This window comes from Leuresthes tenuis, unplaced genomic scaffold, assembly GCF_036924035.1.
Source record: "Leuresthes tenuis unplaced genomic scaffold, fLeuTen1.0.hap1 SCAF_1, whole genome shotgun sequence".
NCBI lineage: Eukaryota > Metazoa > Chordata > Actinopteri > Atheriniformes > Atherinopsidae > Leuresthes > Leuresthes tenuis.
Genome location: NW_027325355.1, coordinates 10882201 through 10908894, shown reverse-complemented (window position 1 = coordinate 10908894; position 26694 = coordinate 10882201). Strand labels below are relative to the sequence as shown.

The 26694-nt window shown below is 42.4% G+C and overlaps 2 protein-coding genes, 6 non-coding genes and 2 pseudogenes across 8 annotated transcripts in view; 6 read left to right on the top strand and 4 right to left on the bottom strand.

The window, feature by feature from the left end:
* LOC140291688 (NLR family CARD domain-containing protein 3-like) overlaps window positions 1-5417 on the bottom strand; it is a 46160-nt gene extending 40743 nt beyond the window's left edge. The window contains exon 1 of the mRNA XM_072379434.1: window positions 5390-5417. The gene's annotated coding sequence lies outside the window, so the exon portion shown is untranslated. The remainder of the gene's footprint in view (window positions 1-5389) is intronic.
* LOC140296621 (uncharacterized) overlaps window positions 1-26694 on the top strand; it is a 581862-nt gene that overhangs the window by 437644 nt on the left and 117524 nt on the right. The gene's annotated exons all lie outside the window — the stretch shown is intronic.
* On the bottom strand, window positions 9723-9838 carry LOC140310506 (5S ribosomal RNA; annotated as a pseudogene).
* Window positions 10195-10300, top strand: LOC140296460 (5S ribosomal RNA; annotated as a pseudogene).
* On the bottom strand, window positions 12107-12225 carry LOC140301746 (5S ribosomal RNA). Its single transcript, XR_011914929.1, has one exon. It is a non-coding gene; the product is annotated as a 5S ribosomal RNA (ribosomal RNA).
* Window positions 14550-14665, bottom strand: LOC140301021 (5S ribosomal RNA). The gene has a single exon (XR_011914891.1). It is a non-coding gene; the product is annotated as a 5S ribosomal RNA (ribosomal RNA).
* trnak-uuu (transfer RNA lysine (anticodon UUU)) lies at window positions 21654-21726 on the top strand. Its single transcript has one exon. It is a non-coding gene; the product is annotated as a tRNA-Lys (tRNA).
* Window positions 22924-22996, top strand: trnak-uuu (transfer RNA lysine (anticodon UUU)). Its single transcript has one exon. It is a non-coding gene; the product is annotated as a tRNA-Lys (tRNA).
* Window positions 24194-24266, top strand: trnak-uuu (transfer RNA lysine (anticodon UUU)). The gene has a single exon. It is a non-coding gene; the product is annotated as a tRNA-Lys (tRNA).
* trnak-uuu (transfer RNA lysine (anticodon UUU)) lies at window positions 25464-25536 on the top strand. The gene has a single exon. It is a non-coding gene; the product is annotated as a tRNA-Lys (tRNA).

Below are 26694 nucleotides of genomic sequence, written 5' to 3'. Positions count from 1 at the left end.
GCAGCTAATTAGTCTCATCAGAGACATCAAGAACTGATCCAAGTCTCAAGTAATTCAGCTGAAAACTGGTTATCATCTGAAACATGATGCAGCCTCCACTGAATACTGACAGATACTCACTGTTGGGCTGATGGAACATCATGTTGAAAATGAATCAAGAACTCCTTTGACTGGTCGCTCTTAAAGGACACACAGCTGGGTTCAGGATCAGGTTCAGGTTCAGGTTCAGGTTCAGGTTGGTTCCTGTGAATAAAGGTGGTTTGGTGATGTGAGTGCTGAGCTCTGACATGGAGAAGAGTCATGGACAGTTAGAGATGGTCATCTCACCTCTGAGCTTTGCTCTGGCTCTCATGTTCCCCACACAGAGTGGTTTTAGTGTCCTCACACTGATCCATGCTGCTGAATTCACATCAGCTCACACACACTTTCTACCTTCATCTGCAGAGGAAACACAAATCATTCATCTGCACATCAACTCAAATCCTCCTCTCCATCATTTGGGTTGTAAAAAGATCAGCTGCTCCTCTGATTGGCTCTGATTCTTTGTTTCATATCAGTCTCAGTTGAATCATTATTGTTATTAATTGTATTTTTGGAGTCTCAGCAAAGTGATGCTATGAAATAAAACAGATATTTTAAATTAATACATGCAATAAAAGGTAAAAATGAAACAAGAAACTTTTCATATAGAGAAACTTATATTAGAGACGCCACTAAAACCTGTTTTATCAGGTGATATTTTTGTGGTTTTTTTTGACAGTTTGAAATATTTAGTTGCAAAAGTGTGAAAAAAAACAAGAAAACAATAGAGACTAGAAAAAAGTCGTGTTTTTCATTTGAAAAATTGACAAATAAAAACAATAATGGAGTAATTTTCAGCTAATCTCCAGATAAATGACGCGTTGTTGCAGTTGATGGTATTTTTTAACAACTTGTTCAACATGCGAACCAGCTGAGAACCAGTTTGATTTTCTATAGCTCAGGGTGCTAAGGGGAGTCACGTCATTATGTGACTGTATACGTCAGTTACAACGCTGCGTTTGCATACACCTTGACGCAAACATCGAAGCAACAACAATTGTTACACAGCAACAAAACCACACCTTCATCCAGGTTGTTACTTTTTGTCTTTAAAGGAATCAAAGATAAACAGCAATGAGTTTCTGTGTCTGACTTTAATGGAAGAAACTACAGTTATTCCCACAAATTAAAACACAATGTGATTTATTTTGTGAATAAAACAAATAAATCACATTATGTTTCTAGTCAATAACAATTTAAATGATAATCATGTAGATTTTTCTTCAAACACAACAGTGATCAAACTGGAGCTGAAATTAGAAGTGAACATGTTCCCCAAACATTACAGAGCAGAAACAAACAGGAAAGTTACTGAAGACAAAGTTCAGACTCACAGTTTGTTCAAACCAAGTGTTGAAGAAGACGAGGCTCCACAGACTGAGACACAGGTGAGCTGCTGCTGGAATCAGTCAGAGCTCCACCCCTGATGGGGGCAGGACAGGTAGGAGGGAGGAGCAGCAACAGGATCTGATTTCATCTTTATCTCTGAGTTTAACAGCAGCTTGTAACCTTGTTGTAACATTTCTGATTTGTTTTGAAATGAATGAACAGTTTCATCAGTCTTACTCTCACTCCTGACTCCTATCAGCCATCATCTGCTTATTTCCTCCATCATGTCTCACTGAGGAGTTTTCTCACATTAGGTAGGGATCATGATGGAGGTCAGAATGGTAACTGACCATCTCACAGCCAGTCTGGGACTTGGAGGCATCCTGCTTTGGTATCAGGCAGACTGGTCATGTTGACTCTGAAGCAACAATCAGATGGAGGAGGGAACATGCTCATTAACATCACTGATGGTGGATAGAAAGAGAGCCTTTTCTGTCCATCTGAGCATGAATAGGACTGAAACAGATGACCTGGCTGAACACTCCCTCTACAACATGTTCCTGCTTAAGTTTGAAGCTTTAAAAGTATTCTGACACCTCTGAAACTTGTTGTGTTTCACACAGCCTGCCTTATTTATTTCATGATGACTGTGTTTGAGGAGATTAACAGAACCCGTAAACATCTTACTGTTTGATTGTGCTGAAAATGTCAAAGAATGACCCGAATTCATGGTGAGAAAAGTGTTGAATGTCTGCAGCTGGTTCAGTAAAGCAGCTGAAGTCTCATCAATCAGGTTTTATGCATTGTACTGCAGGAAGACTGTACCTGCCTTTTTAGTTTTAAACAAAACTAAATGTTGTTTAGAGTAAAGATTTATGGGAATAAAGCAGAGGCTGGAAGCAGGAACTGGAATCTGACTGATATCTGATGGTTTACAAGTCAAAGTCCAGAGAAGAACAGAAGTTGTTCAGACCTGAAACTTTGCTTGGCCAAAGTTACAGGAGTGAATGGCAGCAGCAGTTGGGTCCAGAGTTTCTCACAAAGACAGAAAAGATCTAAAAGATTTAAAAGCTGATGTTGGAGACTGATCTCCAGCAGAAGGTAACTGGAGATGGAGGCCAAGCACTGCTCACCAGGAACCAGTTCTGTGATTAAACATGATTAAACCCTAACAAGGGGAGACCAAAGTATGGTTCACATGACCTCATCAACACTCATCACAGATGATTTTATCTTTAATTATGAATTAATTTGTCCCCTTCAGAGGAATAAAGGCTGGAGTGGACATTTACACATCTGTCATGTTTGGATTATTAGCTCCAAACAATGCTCAGGTTATGCAGCTCCTTTTTAAAAGGTGCCTTTGGTCTTCATCAATGTTGACTTTTTATGTACCAGAGTGTTTAATATGCATCTGTTTTAATTTGATCTTTAACAGATTCTCAGGAACATGAATGTCTACATGTTTCAGGATCCTTCAAACTTTTCCTCAAGCTGTTATCTGACAGCAGCCTCTGAGAGTTTATCACCTGTATGGCACACAGGCCAGGAAGATGTTACAGGAATGTTCATTTCAGTCAGAGGACAGGGACACGTGAGAATCAGCGCTCACAGGAGATGCGTGTTAATCATTAAAAGTTGTGATTGTGACAGTAAAACAAATCTGAGGTCGGTCTCCTGCAAAGTTAGTGAAAAACATTGTTTCAAAGCTCAGCCCTGAGTTTATGTGCAGGATTTAACTCTAATTTACTCACTGTTAACACTTCACTGCTTTATTTTATACATTGAGCACTTAAATGTGGACTTTTCTATCTTCTTGTTAGTTTTTACTCATTTTAGTGTGTTATGTGGTGTGAGAAGAATGTGTTCAGATGAAGGTGCTTTTATGAGTCATTCTTTTCAGTTATCACAGACAACACCAGTGTTTATTTTCACAACATCCAGTCAGACTGCGTGAAGAAGGCGTGACAGTAGAGGTGAGAAACAACAGCAGCATTACGACAGATTTATTCCAAATAAAGCCAATACAGAAAATTGTTAATATTTATATATTTTTTTTCCATTTTATTCAGGGGCGTCACTCGGTCTTAAGGACAGGGGGGGGCTTAGCCCCCAGAAGATGCACAGGATGTGAGCGAACGTAGCGCACAAGCGCAAAACATCACAAACAGCTAAAAAAGGCAGAGAAAATATTTATTGTTATTATTATTTCAGTCTGTTTCTTTAATACAACAACTATCACAGGTTTGCACAGTAACAGCATATTTACAGCATTAACAAGAAAAAAAATGGCTCCAATATCGAGTTACTTGGTGGATGGAAGCATCAAAGAAATCCGTCTGTTTTTAAGGGTGACAAATGGCTCTATCACTCTGCTGTGACTGAGATGCTGAAGCTTGTCTTTTTCAATTGACATGACTCCAAGACTGTGAAGTCTTTTCTGAGCCATTGTTTGAGGCAGGCAGGAATGCAGCCGACGCAGTGCACTACAGGATGTTCCACATGAGCAGCTGCTCACAGGCACTGTTAGGGATGGTTGCCTTCAGAGAGGGAAACATGTCTGTAATCTGAGACAATAAGAAGGAGGGTTTGAAAGAGGAGATGAAGCTTCTGAAGCTGTCAGACTCCTCTTCCTCAGACTCAGTCTGAGAACAATGTGGAGTTAAAGAAAACACAGGCATCTGTTTTAAAGGACTCACTGATGTTATGACCGAAAATCCAAAAATGATATGAAATTTGAGTATTTTATCCACTTTTTTTATCCATGAAATATCATTGTGTTCACCTTCTGATCAAACTGTTTCATCATTCTTTGGGGACCTGGGATGTATCTATATTGGCCACTAAGTTACCTTCAGTTATGACACAAGAACATTTACATGAAATCTGCCTGAAGGGCAACAGCTCACAGAGAGGCTGCAGTATCAGTAGCTCCTGCACCAGGAAATCATTTTCCTTTAGAAAATGTATTCCTAAATAAAGCAAGGGTTGTCTGTGAAAACACTAAAATATTTTCCTCCGTATTTGTGTCTAATCAGTGACTATTATAATAAACATCAATACTCACATTATAAGGACAGCAGGAGGCTGAATCTGTGAAATCAGTGTAAAAGTAAAACTTACAATGAAAAGACAAACCCACAGAGTCACCTGATGGAAAAAAAAACATACAGAGTGATAAAAGATGCTTCTACAGGTCTGCAATGAACCTGTTTGTCAAGATTCAGCCTGTATTTTCCATCTAGTTTGTTTATGATGGATGAAAGATTAACATTTAAATCAGCTGATGGTAAGAGAATCAAGGAGGTTGTTTACAGACAATATATCTGTGGGTGAACATCCAGCTTCTGTTTTCCAGGCAAGAAAGTTTCTGACCACCAGAACTTTGTTTTCAGGTCAATGCTGTTGTGTTTTGCAAGATCATTCAAGTGTGTGATTCACATTCAGGACTGCATGCCTGGATGCCTTTCAGTAGCCCTGCCAACCATCCTATCCACACAAGGGAAAAGTAACTCTCTTTTCAATGCGTGAGTTGTTTTTATTTCAGTGTGTGAAACCTGCAGTTTCCTCCAGCACAAAATCTGATACCCACAGATACTGTGGGTGTGACACAGGGCTTTGGTTCTCTCATGCAGCTCTGTGGCAAATGCATCTGTGCGTTTGCCCTTAAGTGTGTCACACACTGCTTGTTTGCAGATCAAAGCTTCTGCCAGGTCTACAGTCTCTTTCTGAAGGAGGTTGCGGAGTCCTTCGGTTACAGACAGAAGTGACTGAAACATCAGAAGTGCATTGACTGCTGAGAACTTATAGAGCTTTTCTCTGAGACCAACAGCTCCAATGGCAGAAAGGCACTCTCCAAAAGACAATGTCTCAGGAACTGTAGATTGTGTCCGTTTCTGCTTGAACTAAGCTGCCAACAGCAGATATTATAGTCAAACATTAAAAATAGCTTCTATTAACTTCAGACAGAGAAAATAACCTGCGTCACAAAAAGATGGAAGTTTAGTTTCACTTTCAGCTTGAGTAAAACTAAACTCTGAAATATACATCCAACAAAGAGTTTAAGAGCAATTAAAAACCAGTGTTTACTTAAAGCTTTATATAAATTTATAAAAATAATTCTATCAAAATAATACCAAGAAAACTGAGCTTTTCTTGATAAGTTCAGGAAACTTTAGTGATATTAAGTAACTTCCCTCAAACACATCGATCAACATGTCTTCTACTGAAGTTACTAAGATAAAGTCTAATATTATATTTAAAGTAACCTTTATTCAACCAGGAAGTCTCACTGAGATCAGAGAGCTAATGCAAGAGTGTCCAGATCATCATCTGATCTGAGGAATCTTATATCTCTGTGATTTTAAACTGGATGAAGAAGGAATTACTGAAGATAATCTACACTGTCAACACATTTGCCAAGAATCCTTCTTCCAGCCGACAGCTTCAAACAGTTAAACACAGTGATGGATGAGGACTAACTTCCTGCTCTGAATCTGCTGTGAGCAGAGTTCACTTTCATCCATGTCATTAGTTTCTGACTCTTCTTGTCACAGACGCCACGCTCAGTCTCTTCTTCTCTGTCTAGTTATTTTGTTGTGACGTCTGTCACCGGCCGATGGAAACACCACCCATTACTGTCCCATCCATGTAGGCTGAAAGCAGTCCTAATGTTGGGAAGACTCACAGTGATGGATAAGAATAAGTCGCTGATAATCACCAGAAAATATATCAAAACCACGGTTTAAACTGGGATTTGTACTGTGCAGGAGCTCTGTAGTTTTAGTGCTGCTACAGATGCAACAGATGTGTGCACAGAGACTAAAAACATCTGTCATCATGTGACAAACTGTGAACACATCAAGGTGACATCTCTCAGGTCTGCACAGCAATCAGAGTCATCCTGGATCCAGCTGTCTGTGTAAAACTGATACTGATAAAATGTTAGAAGTCTCCTGTGTTTCTGTATCAGCTCCAGCAGCGGTGCTGTAATGGTGATGATGGGATGAGACATGAATACCACAGTTTTTCATCTTTACAGTTAACTGGAGTTGATTTATCTATTGTCAGGAACCAAAATAAAACTAAATTGTAAAAAGCTCAGGCTGAAATTAAGACTTCTGTGTTGTTCGGGTCGGTTTCGTCCCAGTTACAAAAATAAGATTAGAAAGCAATAATTAGAGCCACAGCTGACATCATCAGGGCACTGTCAGCCAACACACTGACAGCCAGCTCCTCTCCTCATCATGTGAGCTTTAGGGGATTCTCATTTTGCCTTGTTATCCAGTTTACCTGCACAGAAACAGAACAAGCAAAGACGGGCATGTCCACACATGTGAGCTGAGTTCAGTGTGGAGTTGGTGACGTGCAGAGTGCACATCTCCAATGTGCAGCATGCCAAAAGGAAAAGAAGATTCTCAGTGAGAGAAGTTCTGCATCATATTTCTGGTGAAAATGAGGGAGAGGACAAAGAGCAGCATGGAGATACGGATGAGCAGGTTTCTGAGGAGGAAGACAAAGTGGAATATCATCCAGAAGACACTCATCTGATGAGGAGGTCACCGGTGCTGAAGCTGCTCCTGCTGAAAGACTCAAGTCCAAAAATGGTAAGATGTGTTGGAGCTCAGTACCTCATGATGTACATGATGGCAGGGCAGCTGCTGCAGATGTCATCAAAATGACTCCTGGAATCACAGGGTTTGCTGTGACCAGAATCAGTGACATCAACACATGTTTTGAGCCATTTATGCCATTAAAAAGAGTCAAACCTTGAAGGAACAAAAGTCCATGGCAACATGTGGAAAGACACTGATGAGGAATACCTGGATGCTTCTTCTTTTTGCTGGAGTGCACAGATCCTGCAATGAGGCCACTGATCGTCTCTGGGACGCATCGACAGGCAGAAATATTTTCGAGCAACAATGTCACTTCAGACCTTTCAAATGATATCAAGAGTCCTCAGATTTGACAACAGAGACACCAGAGCAAGATCTGACCAGCCTGCTCCCATCAGGGCTGTCTGGGACAGATGGGTGCAGCTGATTCCACTGTCTAATGTCTTGTTTAATGTCCAATTGTTTTCTCCTCATACATTTTTTTGAACGGGGAAACATCTGAAAAACCTTTTAAATCATTATGTTGAGAATTCCAAAGTTTGACTCCAGCAGCTGAGATACACATTTGTTTTAAATTGGTTAAATTGGTTGTCCCAGTAGAGGGCCTGTGTAGAAATCCCTCCGTTAGCTCTCCTATAGCCGCAAGTAGCCACATAACAGCACCTATGAACTAACAGAGCTATAGTACACGTTCGTTCATTCATTTTTCTTAAAGTATTGGTGAAATTAAGACAGATAATGTCTTATTTAGAGGCTGCATCATCCCATTAACTCCATTATATGGATATACGCTGATCGCGAGTTTTCTAAATAGCTCCCGAAGGACGCCGACTTTCGCCAAACTGTTCTGTGAGTAGATGAAACGTATTTCATGCCAGAAATAAGGTCCAGGTTTAAAAATACCAGAGTTCCCCATTAAAGCAACTCCTCTCACACCAAAGCTATTTAACTCTGAAAGTTATATTGAATGATCAATAGTGTGAAAAGCTTTCTTCAGCTCAATGAATGGTTCATATGGTAAACTTCTTTCTGTCTGTTGCAGTTGGGATTTCTTCTGTCACCTTCATTATTGCTGCAGCTGTAGACCTATTTGACCCAAACCCATATTGACTCTCATTCAATAAGCTGTTGTTTTCAATAAAACTATCTATTTTCTGAACAAACTGTGAAAGTATTGATATTGGTCTGCAGCTGTTAAAGCCATGTCTATCTGATGTCTTTAGTTGAAACATGTGATCACTTCATGACACATCAGGAAGTTGATCAGCTTCAGCTGCTGCTGATTTGTTGGCAGACGCCTCAGTTTCTCTTTGGCTCTCAGTTTGCTGGTTCCTGGATTTCCTGGATCTGTTGACATGTCCCAGGTACTTGTTGTGTTTGATCCTCATACATTTAACTTTGTCCTTAGAAAGGATGAGTTCCAAAAAGGGAAACAGGGACTGCTTTTGCATTTGACACAGCCTATATCATGCCAATGTTCATTTGGGGCTGCAGTTTTTGCTTTAGTTTCAGACTTGTTATTAGACTGGAATGTTGAGGAGTTTCTGTGACAGATAGGCTCCACTCCCCCTGAAACCATGAATTAAAGAAAGTGGAAGGATGGAAAGTTTTGGGGACATTTATTCATTCATTCCACTTCAGCATTTCTGTTTCAGGGAAGATTCCAACTTTAATGACATTTTTTTTTAAAATCAGATTTAATGTGAAGTTATCCTGAAGAAAATTAATATGACCACTTACAAAACAATAATGGACTTTTAAATCAGTTTTTCAAAGAGGTAAGTTATGGTTGAAATTTCTTATGGGTTTGATTTAGATTCAGTTTGACGGTCAGTTCACCCCCAGACGGTGCAACTTACCCCCTGACCCGGATCAGCTTAACCCTAACCTGGGGCAAACAGGAAGCCTTTAGCTTATAATTCACTTATAAAAGCTGATTATGAACTTCTTTCAATTTGATTAGTGTTGATTTTGAGTCAGGTGACAGTGGTGTAGATCCTTTACAAGCACTGATGCCACACTGAGAAATATTCAACTCCCAGTAAAAGTTCTGCATCAGCAACATTTACTAACACTTCCACCAGTAAAAGTATTTATTCTGCAGAGCAGCTCTCAGTGTGTGCTGTTACATATAAAGTTGCCTGTTTGACAGTTTAAAGTGGCTGCACGTGCACTTTTTCTATCTGGCCTCAGTAAATCTCTGTAATTTATTCATTTGTGTTTGGAAAACATTAGAAACTTTATTTCTGAGCCCACATCAGTGGGTTCTGGTTGTTAACACATAGATGAGGAGACAGTTCAGTGTGTGAGGATAAAAGCAGAGGAGAACCTGGGACATCTGAGCAGATCTGGGATCAGCACCTTGGATATCAGCAGGGATTCTTAGGAAGGAAGGAAATGGGATGAATCTGCAGACTGCAGGAAGATCTTTTAACAGTCTGCAGACTAACGTGAGACAATAATATCTGTGTGTGTTTGGTATCCAGAAGAATTGAGACAGATGAAGTCACTGTGAGCTGAGCAGTGCTGGAAGATGATATGACAGAGTGACCTAAATGAGTTTTATGTGTGCGCTCATTTCCAGTCTTTGACAAAGATTGAAAAGTGAATTTATTTGAGTGATTTCCTTCCTGATGTGAAGTATGTCATGAAGCTGTCCGTGTTGAGTGAGCAGCAGCGCCTCCTGCAGGTGTAAAAAGCTTACAGCACATGGTATTGCCAGGCGGTCTCCCATCCAAGTACTAACCAGGCCCCCTGCTTAGCTTCCGAGATCGGACGAGATCGGGCGTGTTCAGGGTGGTATGGCCGTAAGCGAGAGAATCAGTGACAAATCAGCTTTTTATAGATGCGGAAACAACATCTATCACTGTGTTCTGACTTCTAGAATATAATGTAACTGTTTAAAAATGAGCAATTTGTGATGATTTCATCTAACTAAGCAGCCTCGGTCTCTCTGTGTGACGCTGAACACAAAACTACACACAGGGAACAGAAGAGGTCGACAGACACTAAGTTATCTGAGAGTCTCACTTTCAGCTGCAGAGAACCAACACGAGAGATTAGAACATGTGCAGGATCAGCATCAGCCTCTCAAGCCAATTAGGTGAAAAACTAAAAGAAACATATGGTTCAAGCAGCTATATAATAGATATTTGTTACGGTGACTTTTGCTTACGGCCACACCACCCTGAACACGCCCGATCTCGAAAGCTAAGCAGGGGGCCTGGTTAGTATTTGGATGGGAGACCGCCTGGGAATACCAGGTGCTGTAAGCTTTTTCTCTACAACCTGCAGGGGGCGCTGACACACTTCACATCCACAATCAAATCAATTCACCAGAAAGCTTCTTTTTTTAAACAAATTCTCCAGAAACTGGAAGTGATCAATGCTGGATCATCTCTGGAATCACACAGTCTTAAAGTGGAGCTTCTTCTTCTTATGTTCCTATGCAGCTGAACACTCACATCATGATGATGACTGACGTGTGTAGAAATCCTGCTCTTCAGCACATTTAATTTCACATCCAACAAGGTTTAAAGTTCCCATTTTTCAGCTTTGATGCTGCTTCCACATCTCTTATTGTCTGTAATGCAGCTTCAGCTGTTATTTGATGTCTTTTGTTGAAACATGTGATCACCTCATGACACATCAGGAAGTTGATCAGCTTCAGCTGCTGCTGATTTGTTGGCAGACGCCTCAGTTTCTCTTTGGCTCTCAGTTTGCTGGTTCCTGGATTTCCTGGATCTGTTGACATGTCCCAGGTACTTGTTGTGTTTGATCCTCATACATTTAACTTTGTCCTTAGAAAGGATGAGTTCCAAAAAGGGAAACAGGCACTGCTTTTGCATTTGACACAGCCTATATCATGCCAATGTTCATTTGGGGCTGCAGTTTTTGCTTTAGTTTCAGACTTGTTATTAGACTGGAATGTTGAGGAGTTTCTGTGACAGATAGGCTCCAGTCCCCCTGAAACCATGATTTAAAGAAAGTGGAAGGATGGAAAGTTTTGGGGACATTTATTCATTCATTCCACTTCAGCATTTCTGTTTCAGGGAAGATTCCAACTTTAATGACATTTTTTTTTATCAGATTTAATGTGAAGTTATCCTGAAGAAAATTAATATGACCACTTACAAAACAATAATGGACTTTTAAATCAGTTTTTCAAAGAGGTAAGTTATGGTTGAAATTTCTTATGGCTTTGATTTAGATTCAGTTTGATGGTCAGTTCACCCCCAGACGGTGCAACTTAACCCCTGACCCGGATCAGCTTAGCCCTAACCTGGGGCAAACAGGAAGCCTTGCGCTTATAATTCACTTATAAAAGGTGACAGTGGTGTAGATCCTTTACAAGCACTGATGCCACACTGAGAAATATTCAACTCCCAGTAAAAGTTCTGCATCTAAAACCTCACTCAGGTAAAAGAATCAAAGTGTCATCAGCAACATTTACTAACACTTCCACCAGTAAAAGTATTTATTCTGCAGAGCAGCTCTCAGTGTTTGCTGTTAGATATAAAGTTGCCTGTTTGACAGTTTAAAGTGGCTGCACGTGCACTTTTTCTATCTGGCCTCAGCAAATCTCTGTAATTTATTCATTTGTGTTTGGAAAACATTGGAAACTTTATTTCTGAGCCCACATCAGTGGGTTCTGGTTGTTAAAACATAGATGAGGAGACAGTTCAGTGTGTGAGGATAAAAGCAGAGGAGAACCTGGGACATCTGAGCAGATCTGGGATCAGCACCTTGGATATCAGCAGGGATTCTTAGGAAGGAAGGAAATGGGATGAATCTGCAGACTGCAGGAAGATCTGTTAACAGTCTGCAGACTAACGTGAGACAATAATATTTGTGTGTGTTTGGTATCCAGAAGAATTGAGACAGATGAAGTCACTGTGAGCTGAGCAGTGCTGGAAGATGATATGACAGAGTGACCTAAATGAGGTTTATGTGTGCGCTCATTTCCAGTCTTTGACAAAGATTGAAAAGTGAATTTATTTGACCGATTTCCTTCCTGATGTGAAGTATGTCATGAAGCTGTCCGTGTTGAGTGAGCAGCAGCGCCTCCTGCAGGTGTAAAAAGCTTACAGCACCTGGTATTCCCAGGCGGTCTCCCATCCAAGTACTAACCAGGCCCGACCCTGCTTAGCTTCCGAGATCGGACGAGATCGGGCGTGTTCAGGGTGGTATGGCCGTAAGCGAGAGAATCAGTGACAAATCAGCTTTATATAGATGCTGAAACAACATCTATCACTGTGTTCTGACTTCTAAAATATAATGTAACTGTTTAAAAATGAGCAATTTGTGATGATTTCATCTAACTAAGCAGCCTCGCTCTCTCTGTGTGACGCTGAACACAAAACTACACACAGGGAACAGAAGAGGTCGACAGACACTAAGTTATCTGAGAGTCTCACTTTCAGCTGCAGAGAACCAACACGAGAGAGAAGAACATGTGCACGATCAGCATCAGCCTTTCAAGCCAATTAGGTGAAAAACTAAAAGAAACATATGGTTCAAGCAGCTATATAATAGATATTTGTTACGGTGACTTTTGCTTACGGCCACACCACCCTGAACATCCCGATCTCGAAAGCTAAGCAGGGGGCCTGGTTAGTATTTGGATGGGAGACCGGCTGGGAATAACAGGTGCTGTAAGCTTTTTCTCTTCTCTCTACAACCTGCAGGGGGCGCTGAAACACTTCACATCCACAATCAAATCAATTCACCAGAAAGCTTCTTTTTTTAAACAAATTCTCTAGAAACTGGAAGTGATCAATGCTGGATCATCACTGGAATCACACAGTCTTAAAGTGGAGCTTCTTCTTCTTATGTTCCTATGCAGCTGAGCACTCACATCATGATGATGACTGACGTGTGTAGAAATCCTGCTCTTCAGCACATTTCATTTCTCATCCAACGAGGTTTAAAGTTCCCATTTTTCAGCTTTGATGCTGCTTCCACATCTCTTATTGTCTGTAATGCAGCTTCAGCTGTTATTTGATGTCTTTTGTTGAAACATGTGATCACCTCATGACACATCAGGAAGTTGATCAGCTTCAGCTGCTGCTGATTTGTTGGCAGACGCCTCAGTTTCTCTTTGGCTCTCAGTTTGCTGGTTCCTGGATTTCCTGAATCTGTTGACATGTCCCAGGTACTTGTTGTGTTTGATCCTCATACATTTAACTTTGTCCTTAGAAAGGATGAGTTCCAAAAAGGGAAACAGGGACTGCTTTTGCATTTGACACAGCCTATATCATGCCAATGTTCATTTGGGGCTGCAGTTTTTGCTTTAGTTTCAGACTTGTTATTAGACGGGAATGTTGAGGAGTTTCTGTGACAGATAGGCTCCACTCCCCCTGAAACCATGAATTAAAGAAAGTGGAAGGATGGAAAGTTTTGGGGACATTTATTCATTCATTCCACTTCAGCATTTCTGTTTCAGGGAAGATTCCAACTTTAATGACATTTTTTTTTAAAATCAGATTTAATGTGAAGTTATCCTGAAGAAAATGAATATGACCACTTACAAAACAATAATGGACTTTTAAATCAGTTTTTCAAAGAGGTAAGTTATGGTGGAAATTTCTTATGGCTTTGATTTAGATTCAGTTTGATGGTCAGTTCACCTCCAGACGGTGCAACTTACCCCCTGACCCGGATCAGCTTAACCCTAACCTGGGGCAAAGAGGAAGCCTTTAGCTTATAATTCACTTAAAAAAGCTGATTATGAACTTCTTTCAATTTGATTAGTGTTGATTTTGAGTCAGGTGACAGTGGTGTAGATCCTTTACAAGCACTGATGCCACACTGAGAAATATTCAACTCCCAGTAAAAGTTCTGAATCTAAAACCTCACTCAGGCAAAAGAATCAAAGTGTCATCAGCAACATTTACTAACACTTCCACCAGTAAAAGTATTTATTCTGCAGAGCAGCTCTCAGTGTTTGCTGTTAGATATAAAGTTGCCTGTTTGACAGTTTAAAGTGGCTGCACGTGCACTTTTTCTATCTGGCCTCAGTAAATCTCTGTAATTTATTCTTTTGTATTTGGAAAACATTGGAAACTTTATTTCTGAGCCCACATCAGTGGGTTCTGGTTGTTTACACATAGATGAGGAGACAGTTCAGTGTGTGAGGATAAAAGCAGAGGAGAACCTGGGACATCTGAGCAGATCTGGGATCAGCACCTTGGATATCAGCAGGGATTCTTAGGAAGGAAGGAAATGGGATGAATCTGCAGACTGCAGGAAGATCTGTTAACAGTCTGCAGACTAATGTGAGACAATAATATTTGTGTGTGTTTGGTATCCATAAGAATTCAGACAGATGAAGTCACTGTGAGCTGAGCAGTGCTGGAAGATGATATGACAGAGTGACCTAAATGAGTTTTGTGTGTGCGCTCATTTCCAGTCTTTGACAAAGATTGAAAAGTGAATTTATTTGAGTGATTTCCTTCCTGATGTGAAGTATGTCATGAAGCTGTCCGTGTTGAGTGAGCAGCAGCGCCTCCTGCAGGTGTAAAAAGCTTACAGCACCTGGTATTCCCAGGCGGTCTCCCATCCAAGTACTAACCAGGCCCCCTGCTTAGCTTCCGAGATCGGACGAGATCGGGCGTGTTCAGGGTGGTATGGCCGTAAGCGAGAGAATCAGTCACAAATCAGCTTTATATAGATGCTGAAACAACATCTATCACTGTGTTCTGACTTCTAAAATATAATGTAACTGTTTAAAAATGAGCAATTTGTGATGATTTCATCTAACTAAGCAGCCTCGCTCTCTCTGTGTGACGCTGAACACAAAACTACACACAGGGAACAGAAGAGGTCGACAGACACTAAGTTATCTGAGAGTCTCACTTTCAGCTGCAGAGAACCAACACGAGAAAGAAGAACATGTGCAGGATCAAAATCAGCCTCTCAAGCCAATTAGGTGAAAAACTAAAAGAAACATATGGTTCCTGCAGCTATATAATAGCTATATAATTTCCTTGGAGAAATGGTGAAGTTTTTTTTTACTTTGAATACAGTGTGGGTGAAGGAAAAATATGTCACGCGAATTAAACAGTTGTTTATGAGTACATTAAACGTCAGGGCTGCCGTAATCAGCAGCCATAGTTAAATTTGGAGCAGGGGAGTCGTTTGCTCCGTGTTCATTTGACTCAGTCTGAGTCTGTAGAGAAGCTGCGGCTGCGCACCGGTCTGTAGCCCCACAGAGTGCAGGGATGAACGGCTCCTCTCCTGGTCCTTCTCCCTCTATGATAAACTGTAAGTCACGTATAATGGGCCTGTGACCAAAATGAGTGAGAAATCTATTCATTCTTTATTTTGAAAGGATAAAAAAGGGGAAACCCCTCTTAATCTCCAGGTTTACTGTAGGACCAAACATGTGTTTCAGTGTCAGATGTTGGGAATTTGTTTGACTTGTGTAAATTGCTCAGGAAGCATGACAACAGCCAACCAGCTGGGAAATGCTTGCTATCCAAATCTTGCATCCTTCTCTGGGTTCCCTTGTTCATGTTGTAACTTCTCTTCATTTGAAGGTGACTCAAATATAAACACAGATTATCCCAACATTTCACACACATGGACTTTAAGAAAATGTGTTCATTGTCAGAGCTTCTTGTGCCATGATAGTTAATGTTAATGTCATTTTTTCAGTTCCCTCAAGTACTTCAAACACAGTCTGACTTTGGTCACTATTTGGGGTCTAAGTTGTTTTCCAATGTGCAATTTTACTGTCAAAAGTATTTTTAAACCTCTGATTTTTTTAAAGAAATCTGGGACGATTTAAGTTTTGATTCATGTCTTGTCTCGTCATTTCCTGTTTTATTTTGAAATCACTAACGTCCCTCTCCTTTCAGGTACCTTGCCCTTCCTCCTGTGTCTGCGTCTGATTGTCTTCCCTGATTCCAAAGTGTTTCCAGCTGTTCTCCTTGGCTCCTCTTGTGCTCTAATAGTCTGTGTCTCCCTTGTCTTGTGCCAGTGTGTTGTTTCCACCATGAGCCTCACCCTCGCCTCTTTGTTCCACAGCCACAGCTTCCTTCAGCCTGCAGTCGAGCGTATCCTTTGTTGTAATTTATTCTTTATCCATAGCTTTAGTTTTATTACGCTCAGTTTCACAGCCGGGTTTTGTTCCTCTGTTTTTTGGAGTGATCTTTGTTGTAATCTTTTAATCATCTCCGTTAGCGGAGCTTTTGCGTTGGTTAATTGTTTTAGTTTCATAGCCCTCCGTTAGTGGAGTGATTTTGTGTTTTGCTCTTGGAGGATCTTTGCGCCGCCGTTATAGGTGAGCTGATAGATAACTGTAAAGGTTTCATAGTGCCTCTGTTTCTGAGAGAGCTTCTTTTGTTTAAGTCCGCCTCGTTAGGAGAGCGTGCGAGTTTCTTATCTTTAATAGCTCTTTGTTTTCCTCCTGGAGTGGAGAGGCTTTTGGTTTGATCATTTTCACAGCTGCACTCTCCTCCTCCATAGTTATTGAGGAGAGTGCTCAGGAGTTTCACAGCCCCTTTCTTTGCTCTGTGAGCAGATCATCAACCTGTTGTTTATATGAATAAACAGTCTTGACTTTGAACTCGACCCTGCATCTGTGTCCTGAGGCCTCGACTAAATCTTTAGACATATTTTTACTTTGTCTAGATTTAAGTTTTAGACTAATTGTCGAGCAAATTGTTGGTCAGGAACATCCCTCGTGGGTCCAACTCGCCTCAGCTGAACTCAGATGGATCGTTCCGAGAAATCTACAGTACATCCGATGTGATAGAAGTACAGCCTACAACCCCTGTAGAGCTTCTGTTGCTGCTCTCTGTCACAGCTCTGGATTGTTTCTCCAGTCAGTAACTTGTTTGCTGCTCTGTCAGATAATGCAGCGACACGTGTTTCCTACAGACTGTCACAGACATTTTTGTGCTGTAGCTTTTGAATGCTGCTTTATCGACAGCTTAATTTAACTTAAAGCAGCACTTTGCTGCTTGTTTCCTCCTCTCTCCCCCTGCTTTTTCTGCCTGTGCTTTTATAAAAGTGCTGCTCTGTTCTGTTAATAAACCCTTTCAGTTTACAGCCTCTGAGGCTGTTTTTACTTCTCAGAGCATCCTGAAAAGGATCATGAGGCCGATGCCAGATAGTGAGGATGAGCACAGCAGCCTGGAGGAGACGTGCAGCTCAGGCTTTCTGAGAGACCACACTGAAAATGCTCAGATTGTAAATGTTCTCTCAGAGAAACAGACCTGAACAATGTACATCTCCTAAAGCTGCTGCTGATTCTTCACACTGACTCCATATTTATGAAACCTGGTGGTGGAAAATCTACCCGGTAACATGATGGAAACATTGTTTTATTTTACCGCAGAAAGACCAGTTTCTTTTTACAGGTGAAGCAGAGATTCTTTGATCTTTGGGTAAACTTGAGAAAGTTCTGCTGTTCAGCATCTTATTGGCAGCTTTAAATACTTCTGACTGTGTCTCTGTGGGCTCCTCTCAGGAACTGCACCAACTCCTGAAGCTGTGGACAGGTTGGAGTATACCTCCCCAGCAGCTGTATGCAGGAGTTCCTCCTGAAATGACCACGCCTGTAGCCTCAGCCTGCAGGACCTGCTGAAACTGCCTCTGAAGAGCCAAAGCTAGCAGACATTCAGAGAAAAGCTCCAAGCGTCTGTTAGAAGTACAGACTTTGGCTTTGGAATGATCTGATGTGAATAATGTGAGAAACTGAGCGTCTTTAAGGTGAACATTTCAAAGTTGTAGCAGTTAGTCTGTTCCTCTGTTTCATGCTGCTCATTGAAGGCTGTGGAGCAGTGAGCCATGTTAAGGCTTTACCTCATTAACTGGAAGTGTGTGAGGTTGGTAACAGTTCAGGAGAACTGAGAACAAACATTTCAATCTGAAGTTTTAGTTACAAATGTTAAAGTTTGGTTAATAAAGACGATTGAACATGAAGTGTTTGGTGCACTTTTCCATCCAGCAGTGTGTGAACGTTGGTGAACTCGTCCAGTTCTGCTGTGGCTGCATCAGCTGCTGTGGTGCGGCTGCATAGATGTGGAGTGCATCCATGAAGGGAACATCGGGGTCAGGTGACCTGGCCATGTTCTCGCTCAGGTGTCCTTCAAGCTGCACTTGGGCTCCTTCAACTCGGTCCGTTTCACCTCCGAGGTCATCAGAGCCGTGTGGTCCATCCCAGTCAGTCCCACAGTCTGCCTCCACCTGAACACAAATAAAACACCATCACAGCTTTAAGCTTATTCAATATTTTGTAGGCTTTCTGGAGACTTAAACAAAAGCTTTGGCATCTTCAGATGTTTCACTGAAACATTTTCAGTTGCAGTTTTAAACTGAAGCTATGAAATCAGTTCTCCTCAGTATAAATATTAAGTTCTGTAATCTAGCCAAATCATTTTAGGCCTTTTAAATGTATCATTTAAATAATGGCTCCTGATATGATGCACTCAGCTGTTTTAACACACCTGATCAGGATCCTGAAGGTGTCTGAATGATGTCCAAAGCTGGTGGGGAGACTGGCTGCCTGCTGCTCTCAGGCCGTGAAGGTTCCAAGCATCCATGAAGAAGGCAAGTTGCCTCTGCAGCTGAGGCAGAAAAGCCCAGTGGAGAACAAAGAGATGACTCATCATCAGGGGTCAAAAGCCCTTCTCTCTCCAGGCTGAGAAACAGAGTATGGAATGGGTCAAGGACTGGAATGGAAACATCTGTCCATCAGCGTTCTATCCTGGAAGAACAAGAGACATGATTCAGAGAAACATTCCAAGCAGGAAGAGAAGATGTTTCTGCTCTGAATTAGAACTTCTAGCTGCTGGATGTTATGACTCTACAATGAGGAAACTGATGCTCATAAGTTCAGTGATGGCTTTAGAAATGTGTGTCCAGCCTAATCTGGTCTTGGTGGAGCACTCGCCTGAAAAACTAAGTCTGAAAATGTTTGATGCTGCTGCAAATACAAACAGTTCCAACACAAGAAATAAGAAGAAGGAAAACATGTCTGAAGGTCTTTCCCCCTCAAATATACTTTACATTTAGTAAATATGAAAAAACAACAGGCTCTGAAGCAGATGACAGATGTCATTCATGCTTTGTTCAGTGTTTTCTGTCAGTAATGGAGGACAAAGCAGAGTTTGTGAATGAGGCCAGTGAGAGTCCTGCAGAGGAACAGCAGGATGAACGTTGGGGAATAATAACACTCGTTATGTGCTCTCCTGCAGAGCTTTTCTCATAATACATCACTATGGAAACCTCACCGTTGGTTATGGAAACTCCTTCCAGTAACGTGTGAGTCTGGGTTCTCTCCTCGCTGTTCCACCATGAAATGGGCGACCTCAGTATTCTCAGCAGCCTGTCAGAGCGCACAGGTGATGGCAAACCAGACGTGTTGATGGCACCAAGGAAGCTCTCCAGCACTGGAGATGCTCCATTGTTTGTTGCAGCAGACAGATGGACAGTTAAACGGCTGAAGCATCTATTCCAGCGTGAAGGACAAAGAAAAAGAAGATATAATGCATCAGATCTAAATCTGAAGAAGGTTCATTCACAGCTTCTTTGACACAAAGCAGAGAGACTGCACTGATGCAGCTTACAGAGGACTTTCACATAAGGATCCACTTCATATCAGACTCACTTTGCAGCAGCAGTCCCCTGGCATGAAGGAATGATTTCATCATTCTGTGTCCTGTGTTTGGGGGACTTAGTTGGATTTCTGCAAAGACGGCATCCAGCTCTGCGTCACTCAGTCAGAACAACATGTCCGACCTAAACCCCAGGAACTCCACCCGGGGAGTCTTAAGGTCGCTCAGGTTAGAATTCCACACTAAGACAGACGTGATTTCATGTAGATCTCATGGACAGAGCTCTCTGCCAAACATTCCCACAATGCACTTGGGCCTAACAGGTGCAATCTTTCCCAGCAGTGGATCCACTGACCTGTATGAACTGCCTTTCTGAGCTAAAATCATCAACTGGTTCACAGCTACGAGCCCTTAACTCACTGAACAAACTACAGCTGCAGCAGTGTTGTTCAGGCTGTTCACAGCAGAGTTAAACTGCAGTTTAACTCACTGATGACAAGGTCTTCTCCTGCCTGATCCCATGAAGATAAACTCCTCTGACACACTGATCCACCTCCACACCTTCAGCACCACATTCACTGAAGAACCTCTGCATCCTGCACTCTGCTCAGTTCATTCCTCTGTATCTTTATAGAAAGTGTCTTTCTGTCTGAGAAACACTCACTGTTGAGCAGAAAGTTCACTCTGCACATACCTGCCTCTTTCATTCAGAAACACATTTTCAGCTTCATGGATTCATGGAGGGATGCACAGATATATCGTCCTAACATCGGTATCAGCCAATATTCAGCTTGTTATCTGCAATCGAGGAATCAGCAGAAAGGATAACATGAACCGATGGCATTGACTGATGTTGAGCTGGTGTTGCAGGAGCTTTGCCCTGAAACTGACCGGCTTGGCCTACAGTTGCAGATTCAGCAAATATCCAGTAGATGGAAGCTTAATTCCACAGCAGGCAATCTATTCTTCACAAGAACATTTTGTTTGGGTATACAAGTACTGAAGTCATTGAGTAGGTAAGAGTTTAACTTTTGAAACTGTGACTCCATTCTTCACCCTGGGCTGGGACTCCTGCCCCTGGCAATCTCCTTGACGACACCTCCTCCTGAATCTGATGAATAGCACCAGAAGTCATCTGGGACCTGGCTTGGCACCTCCTTCCACCACAGGTGCAACTGCCTCGGCCGCCGGATTAGTGGCACAATGTTCAAGGAACTTAGCTTTCAGAGCAGGACCCAGGCCAGCGAAGAAGCGTCGAAACTTCTCCTCTCTTTGTGCCACATCTCCATAGTCGGGAAATGCCTCCACGACCAGCAAAAACGCAGACTTGCTCAAACAGGTTGGAGGAATCCTCGCGAGCTCACCGTAGTTGTCGCCGCCATCTCCCGTCCCTCCAGCCAAGGAAACTCTGGCTTCCGTCACCAGCAAAAGGAGCGGGTAGATCCACCAAACAGAGACCAACTGAACTTGACAGGGTCATGTCTCCACGCTAACTTAGCCTCGCGCTAACTCACAATGCAAGCAAACTTCCATGGACCGGCAAAAGTCTAAACATATAAAAACATCAGCTCTGCCACCAATGTAACCGACCTTGCTGGGTTCATTCAACTTAACACTTTAAAATAAAAACATTCATGGAGACTGGATACAGAGTTTAACTTTCAGAACCTGCCGCCCCCGTTTTATTACTTCTACTCCCAGAATCCTCGGTACTTACTGCCTACAATACGACAACTCTAGCCAATGTGAGAGGACTCTTCACCAAAAAGCCAAGACAACGTTTCTGACAGTTGAATCGTACTGGAGTCTGCTGAAGTCCAACAATGGTAACTGGGATCAAGCACAAAAAAATACAAGAGCGAGAGACGTTCATTGGAGCTCCAAACGTGTCTGATGGACGACTGTTTGGTGTCTAAGGTCCCAAAGATGCTTAAATTAGAAACTGAAGGCCAAACTACACACTGTTAGGTTTAAGCTTTAACATTCGTATCAGCCAATAAACCAGTCGGGTTGTGTGTTTTTATAAAAACTGTCATTTAAACTGTGATCTGTCACATTCAGAGCCTGGGTAGCTCAGTTGGTAGAGCATCAGACTTTTAATCTGAGGGTCCAGGGTTCCAGTCCCTGTTCAGGCGATACTACCCTTGAATATGTCATGGTTACTATCATTGCATTATCTTATACTTCTATGAATGCAGAGAACAACTCTACACTGGTCACTTTAAAGCCAATAGGTGCATTTGGACAGAGAGTTCTAAGAACTGTACACCTCCAATTTAACTATAAGAACTGCCCTTCCCCAGTGGAACTGTTTCATTTTCGATTCGCACATGAGTCGGGAACCTTGATCGGGACTGATGTGACGCAGCCGTCAGCGACAGACGTGTTACTTTAGCGCCACACTCAACAACAAAACAAAACCCGCGAGAAGGCCACCGTGTTTATGGTCTGCATGACAGTGATATTAATCATGGATGATCACATCAGGCGTCTAAGATGGAGGCTGGAGGAGCACACAGCGAGAGTCAGGAGATGAAGAATCCAGCAGCGGGCGATACTTCTTCGATCCATGAAGGAGAGAAGAGCGCCGCAGACAAAGGCGACAACGTCTAAGTTTAACTTATTAAACAGGCGCCGGTTGTGTCCGTGTTGTATGAGTAAATATTTCAGACAAGGGGCGGAGCTACCAGCCACCAAACACCTACGTCATATGTGTTCCTGTTGAACCCAGAAAAGACCTCGGAGAAGGAGCTAAAATGGTTCTAGGAACTGAGGGCCGTGGTCCATAGTTCCTCTATGTCCGAATGCACGAAAAAACAGCCCTATTCCTGAACAGGTTCCAGGAACTGCAAAAGGTTCCTACAGTGGGAATGCTTCTTTGCTCCACTTCTGCTACTCTTAAAACATACGTTAAAGACAGCAAGGGTTATGATCTTCTTCGTTGTGTATGACGAGGTTTCTCAAAGACAATGAAAACACTTCCTCGTAGACATATTCACCGTTCTGAACAGCCAATGTGAGAGGACTCTTCACCAAAAAGCCAAGACAACGTTTCTGACAGTTGAATCGTATTGGAGTCTGCTGAAGTCCAACAATGGTAACTGGGATCAAGCACCAAAAATACAAGAGCGAGAGACGTTCATTGGAGCTCCAAACGTGTCTGATGGACGACTGTTTGGTGTCTAAGGTCCCAAAGATGTTTCAATTAGAAACTGAAGGCCAAACTACACACTGTTAGGTTTAAGCTTTAACATTCGTATCAGCCAATAAACCAGTCGGGTTGTGTGTTTTTATAAAAACTGTCATTTAAACTGTGATCTCTCACATTCAGAGCCTGGGTAGCTCAGTCGGTAGAGCATCAGACTTTTAATCTGAGGGTCCAGGGTTCCAGTCCCTGTTCAGGCGATACTACCTTTGAATATGTCATGGTTACTATCATTGCATTATCTTATACTTCTATGAATGCAGAGAACAACTCTACACTGGTCACTTTAAAGCCAATAGGTGCATTTGGACAGAGAGTTCTAAGAACTGTACACCTCCAATTTAACTATAAGAACTGCCCTTCCCCAGTGGAACTGTTTCATTTTCGATTCGCACATGAGTCGGGAAGCTTGATCGGGACTGATGTGACGCAGCCGTCAGCGACAGACGTGTTACTTTAGCGCCACACTCAACAACAAAACAAAACCTGCGAGGAGGCCACCGTGTTTATGGTCTGCATGACAGTGATATTAATCATGGATGATCACATCAGGCGTCTAAGATGGAGGCTGGAAGAGCACACAGCGAGAGTCAGGAGATGAAGAATCCAGCAGCGGGCGATACTTCTTCATTTCATGAAGGAGAGAAGAGCGCCGCAGGCAAAGGAGACAACGTCTAAGTTTAACTTATTAAACAGGCGCCGGTTGTGTCCGTGTTGTATGAGTAAATATTTCAGACAAGGGGAGGAGCTACCAGCCACCAAACACCTACGTCATATGTGTTCCTGTTGAACCCAGAAAAGACCTCGGAGAAGGAGCTAAAATGGTTCTAGGAACTGAGGGCCGTGGTCCATAGTTCCTCTATGTCCGAATGCACGAAAAAACAGCCCTATTCCTGAACAGGTTCCAGGAACTGCAAAAGGTTCCTACAGTGGGAATGCTTCTTTGCTCCACTTCTGCTACTCTTAAAACATACGTTAAAGACAGCAAGGGTTATGATCTTCTTCGTTGTGTATGACGAGGTTTCTCAAAGACAATGAAAACACTTCCTCGTAGACATATTCACCGTTCTGAACAGCCAATGTGAGAGGACTCTTCACCAAAAAGCCAAGACAACGTTTCTGACAGTTGAATCGTATTGGAGTCCGCTGGAGTCCAACAATGGTAACTGGGATCAAGCACCAAAAATACAAGAGCGAGAGACGTTCATTGGAGCTCCAAACGTGTCTGATGGACGACTGTTTGGTGTCTAAGGTCCCAAAGATGCTTAAATTAGAAACTGAAGGCCAAACTACACACTGTTAGGTTTAAGCTTTAACATTCGTATCAGCCAATAAACCAGTCGGGTTGTGTGTTTTTATAAAAACTGTCATTTAAACTGTGATCTGTCACATTCAGAGCCTGGGTAGCTCAGTCGGTACAGCATCAGACTTTTAATCTGAGGGTCCAGGGTTGCAGTCCCTGTTCAGGCGATACTACCTTTGAATATGTCATGGTTACTATCATTGCATTATCTTATACTTCTATGAATGCAGAGAACAACTCTACACTGGTCACTTTAAAGCCAATAGGTGCATTTGGACAGAGAGTTCTAAGAACTGTACACCTCCAATTTAACTATAAGAACTGCCCTTCCCCAGTGGAACTGTTTCATTTTCGATTCACACATGAGTCGGGAAGCTTGATCGGGACTGATGTGACGCAGCCGTCAGCGACAGACGTGTTACTTTAGCGCCACACTCAACAACAAAACAAAACCTGCGAGGAGGCCACCGTGTTTATGGTCTGCATGACAGTGATATTAATCATGGATGATCACATCAGGCGTCTAAGATGGAGGCTGGAAGAGCACACAGCGAGAGTCAGGAGATGAAGAATCCAGCAGCGGGCGATACTTCTTCATTTCATGAAGGAGAGAAGAGCGCCGCAGGCAAAGGAGACAACGTCTAAGTTTAACTTATTAAACAGGCGCCGGTTGTGTCCGTGTTGTATGAGTAAATATTTCAGACAAGGGGCGGAGCTACCAGCCACCAAACACCTACGTCATATGTGTTCCTGTTGAACCCAGAAAAGACCTCGGAGAAGGAGCTAAAATGGTTCTAGGAACTGAGGGCCGTGGTCCATAGTTCCTCTATGTCCGAATGCACGAAAAAACAGCCCTATTCCTGAACAGGTTCCAGGAACTGCAAAAGGTTCCTACAGTGGGAATGCTTCTTTGCTCCACTTCTGCTACTCTTAAAACATACGTTAAAGACAGCAAGGGTTATGATCTTCTTCGTTGTGTATGATGAGGTTTCTCAAAGACAATGAAAACACTTCCTCGTAGACATATTCACCGTTCTGAACAGCCAATGTGAGAGGACTCTTCACCAAAAAGCCAAGACAACGTTTCTGACAGTTGAATCGTATTGGAGTCCGCTGGAGTCCAACAATGGTAACTGGGATCAAGCACCAAAAATACAAGAGCGAGAGACGTTCATTGGAGCTCCAAACGTGTCTGATGGACGACTGTTTGGTGTCTAAGGTCCCAAAGATGCTTAAATTAGAAACTGAAGGCCAAACTACACACTGTTAGGTTTAAGCTTTAACATTCGTATCAGCCAATAAACCAGTCGGGTTGTGTGTTTTTATAAAAACTGTCATTTAAACTGTGATCTGTCACATTCAGAGCCTGGGTAGCTCAGTCGGTAGAGCATCAGACTTTTAATCTGAGGGTCCAGGGTTCCAGTCCCTGTTCAGGCGATACTACCTTTGAATATGTCATGGTTACTATCATTGCATTATCTTATACTTCTATGAATGCAGAGAACAACTCTACACTGGTCACTTTAAAGCCAATAGGTGCATTTGGACAGAGAGTTCTAAGAACTGTACACCTCCAATTTAACTATAAGAACTGCCCTTCCCCAGTGGAACTGTTTCATTTTCGATTCGCACATGAGTCGGGAAGCTTGATCGGGACTGATGTGACGCAGCCGTCAGCGACAGACGTGTTACTTTAGCGCCACACTCAACAACAAAACAAAACCTGCGAGGAGGCCACCGTGTTTATGGTCTGCATGACAGTGATATTAATCATAGACGATCACATCAGGCGTCTAAGATGGAGGCTGGAAGAGCACACAGCGAGAGTCAGGAGATGAAGAATCCAGCAGCGGGCGATACTTCTTCATTTCATGAAGGAGAGAAGAGCGCCGCAGGCAAAGGAGACAACGTCTAAGTTTAACTTATTAAACAGGCGCCGGTTGTGTCCGTGTTGTATGAGTAAATATTTCAGACAAGGGGAGGAGCTACCAGCCACCAAACACCTACGTCATATGTGTTCCTGTTGAACCCAGAAAAGACCTCGGAGAAGGAGCTAAAATGGTTCTAGGAACTGAGGGCCGTGGTCCATAGTTCCTCTATGTCCGAATGCACGAAAAAACAGCCCTATTCCTGAACAGGTTCCAGGAACTGCAAAAGGTTCCTACAGTGGGAATGCTTCTTTGCTCCACTTCTGCTACTCTTAAAACATACGTTAAAGACAGCAAGGGTTATGATCTTCTTCGTTGTGTATGACGAGGTTTCTCAAAGACAATGAAAACACTTCCTCGTAGACATATTCACCGTTCTGAACAGCCAATGTGAGAGGACTCTTCACCAAAAAGCCAAGACAACGTTTCTGACAGTTGAATCGTATTGGAGTCTGCTGAAGTCCAACAATGGTAACTGGGATCAAGCACCAAAAATACAAGAGCGAGAGACGTTCATTGGAGCTCCAAACGTGTCTGATGGACGACTGTTTGGTGTCTAAGGTCCCAAAGATGCTTAAATTAGAAACTGAAGGCCAAACTACACACTGTTAGGTTTAAGCTTTAACATTCGTATCAGCCAATAAACCAGTCGGGTTGTGTGTTTTTA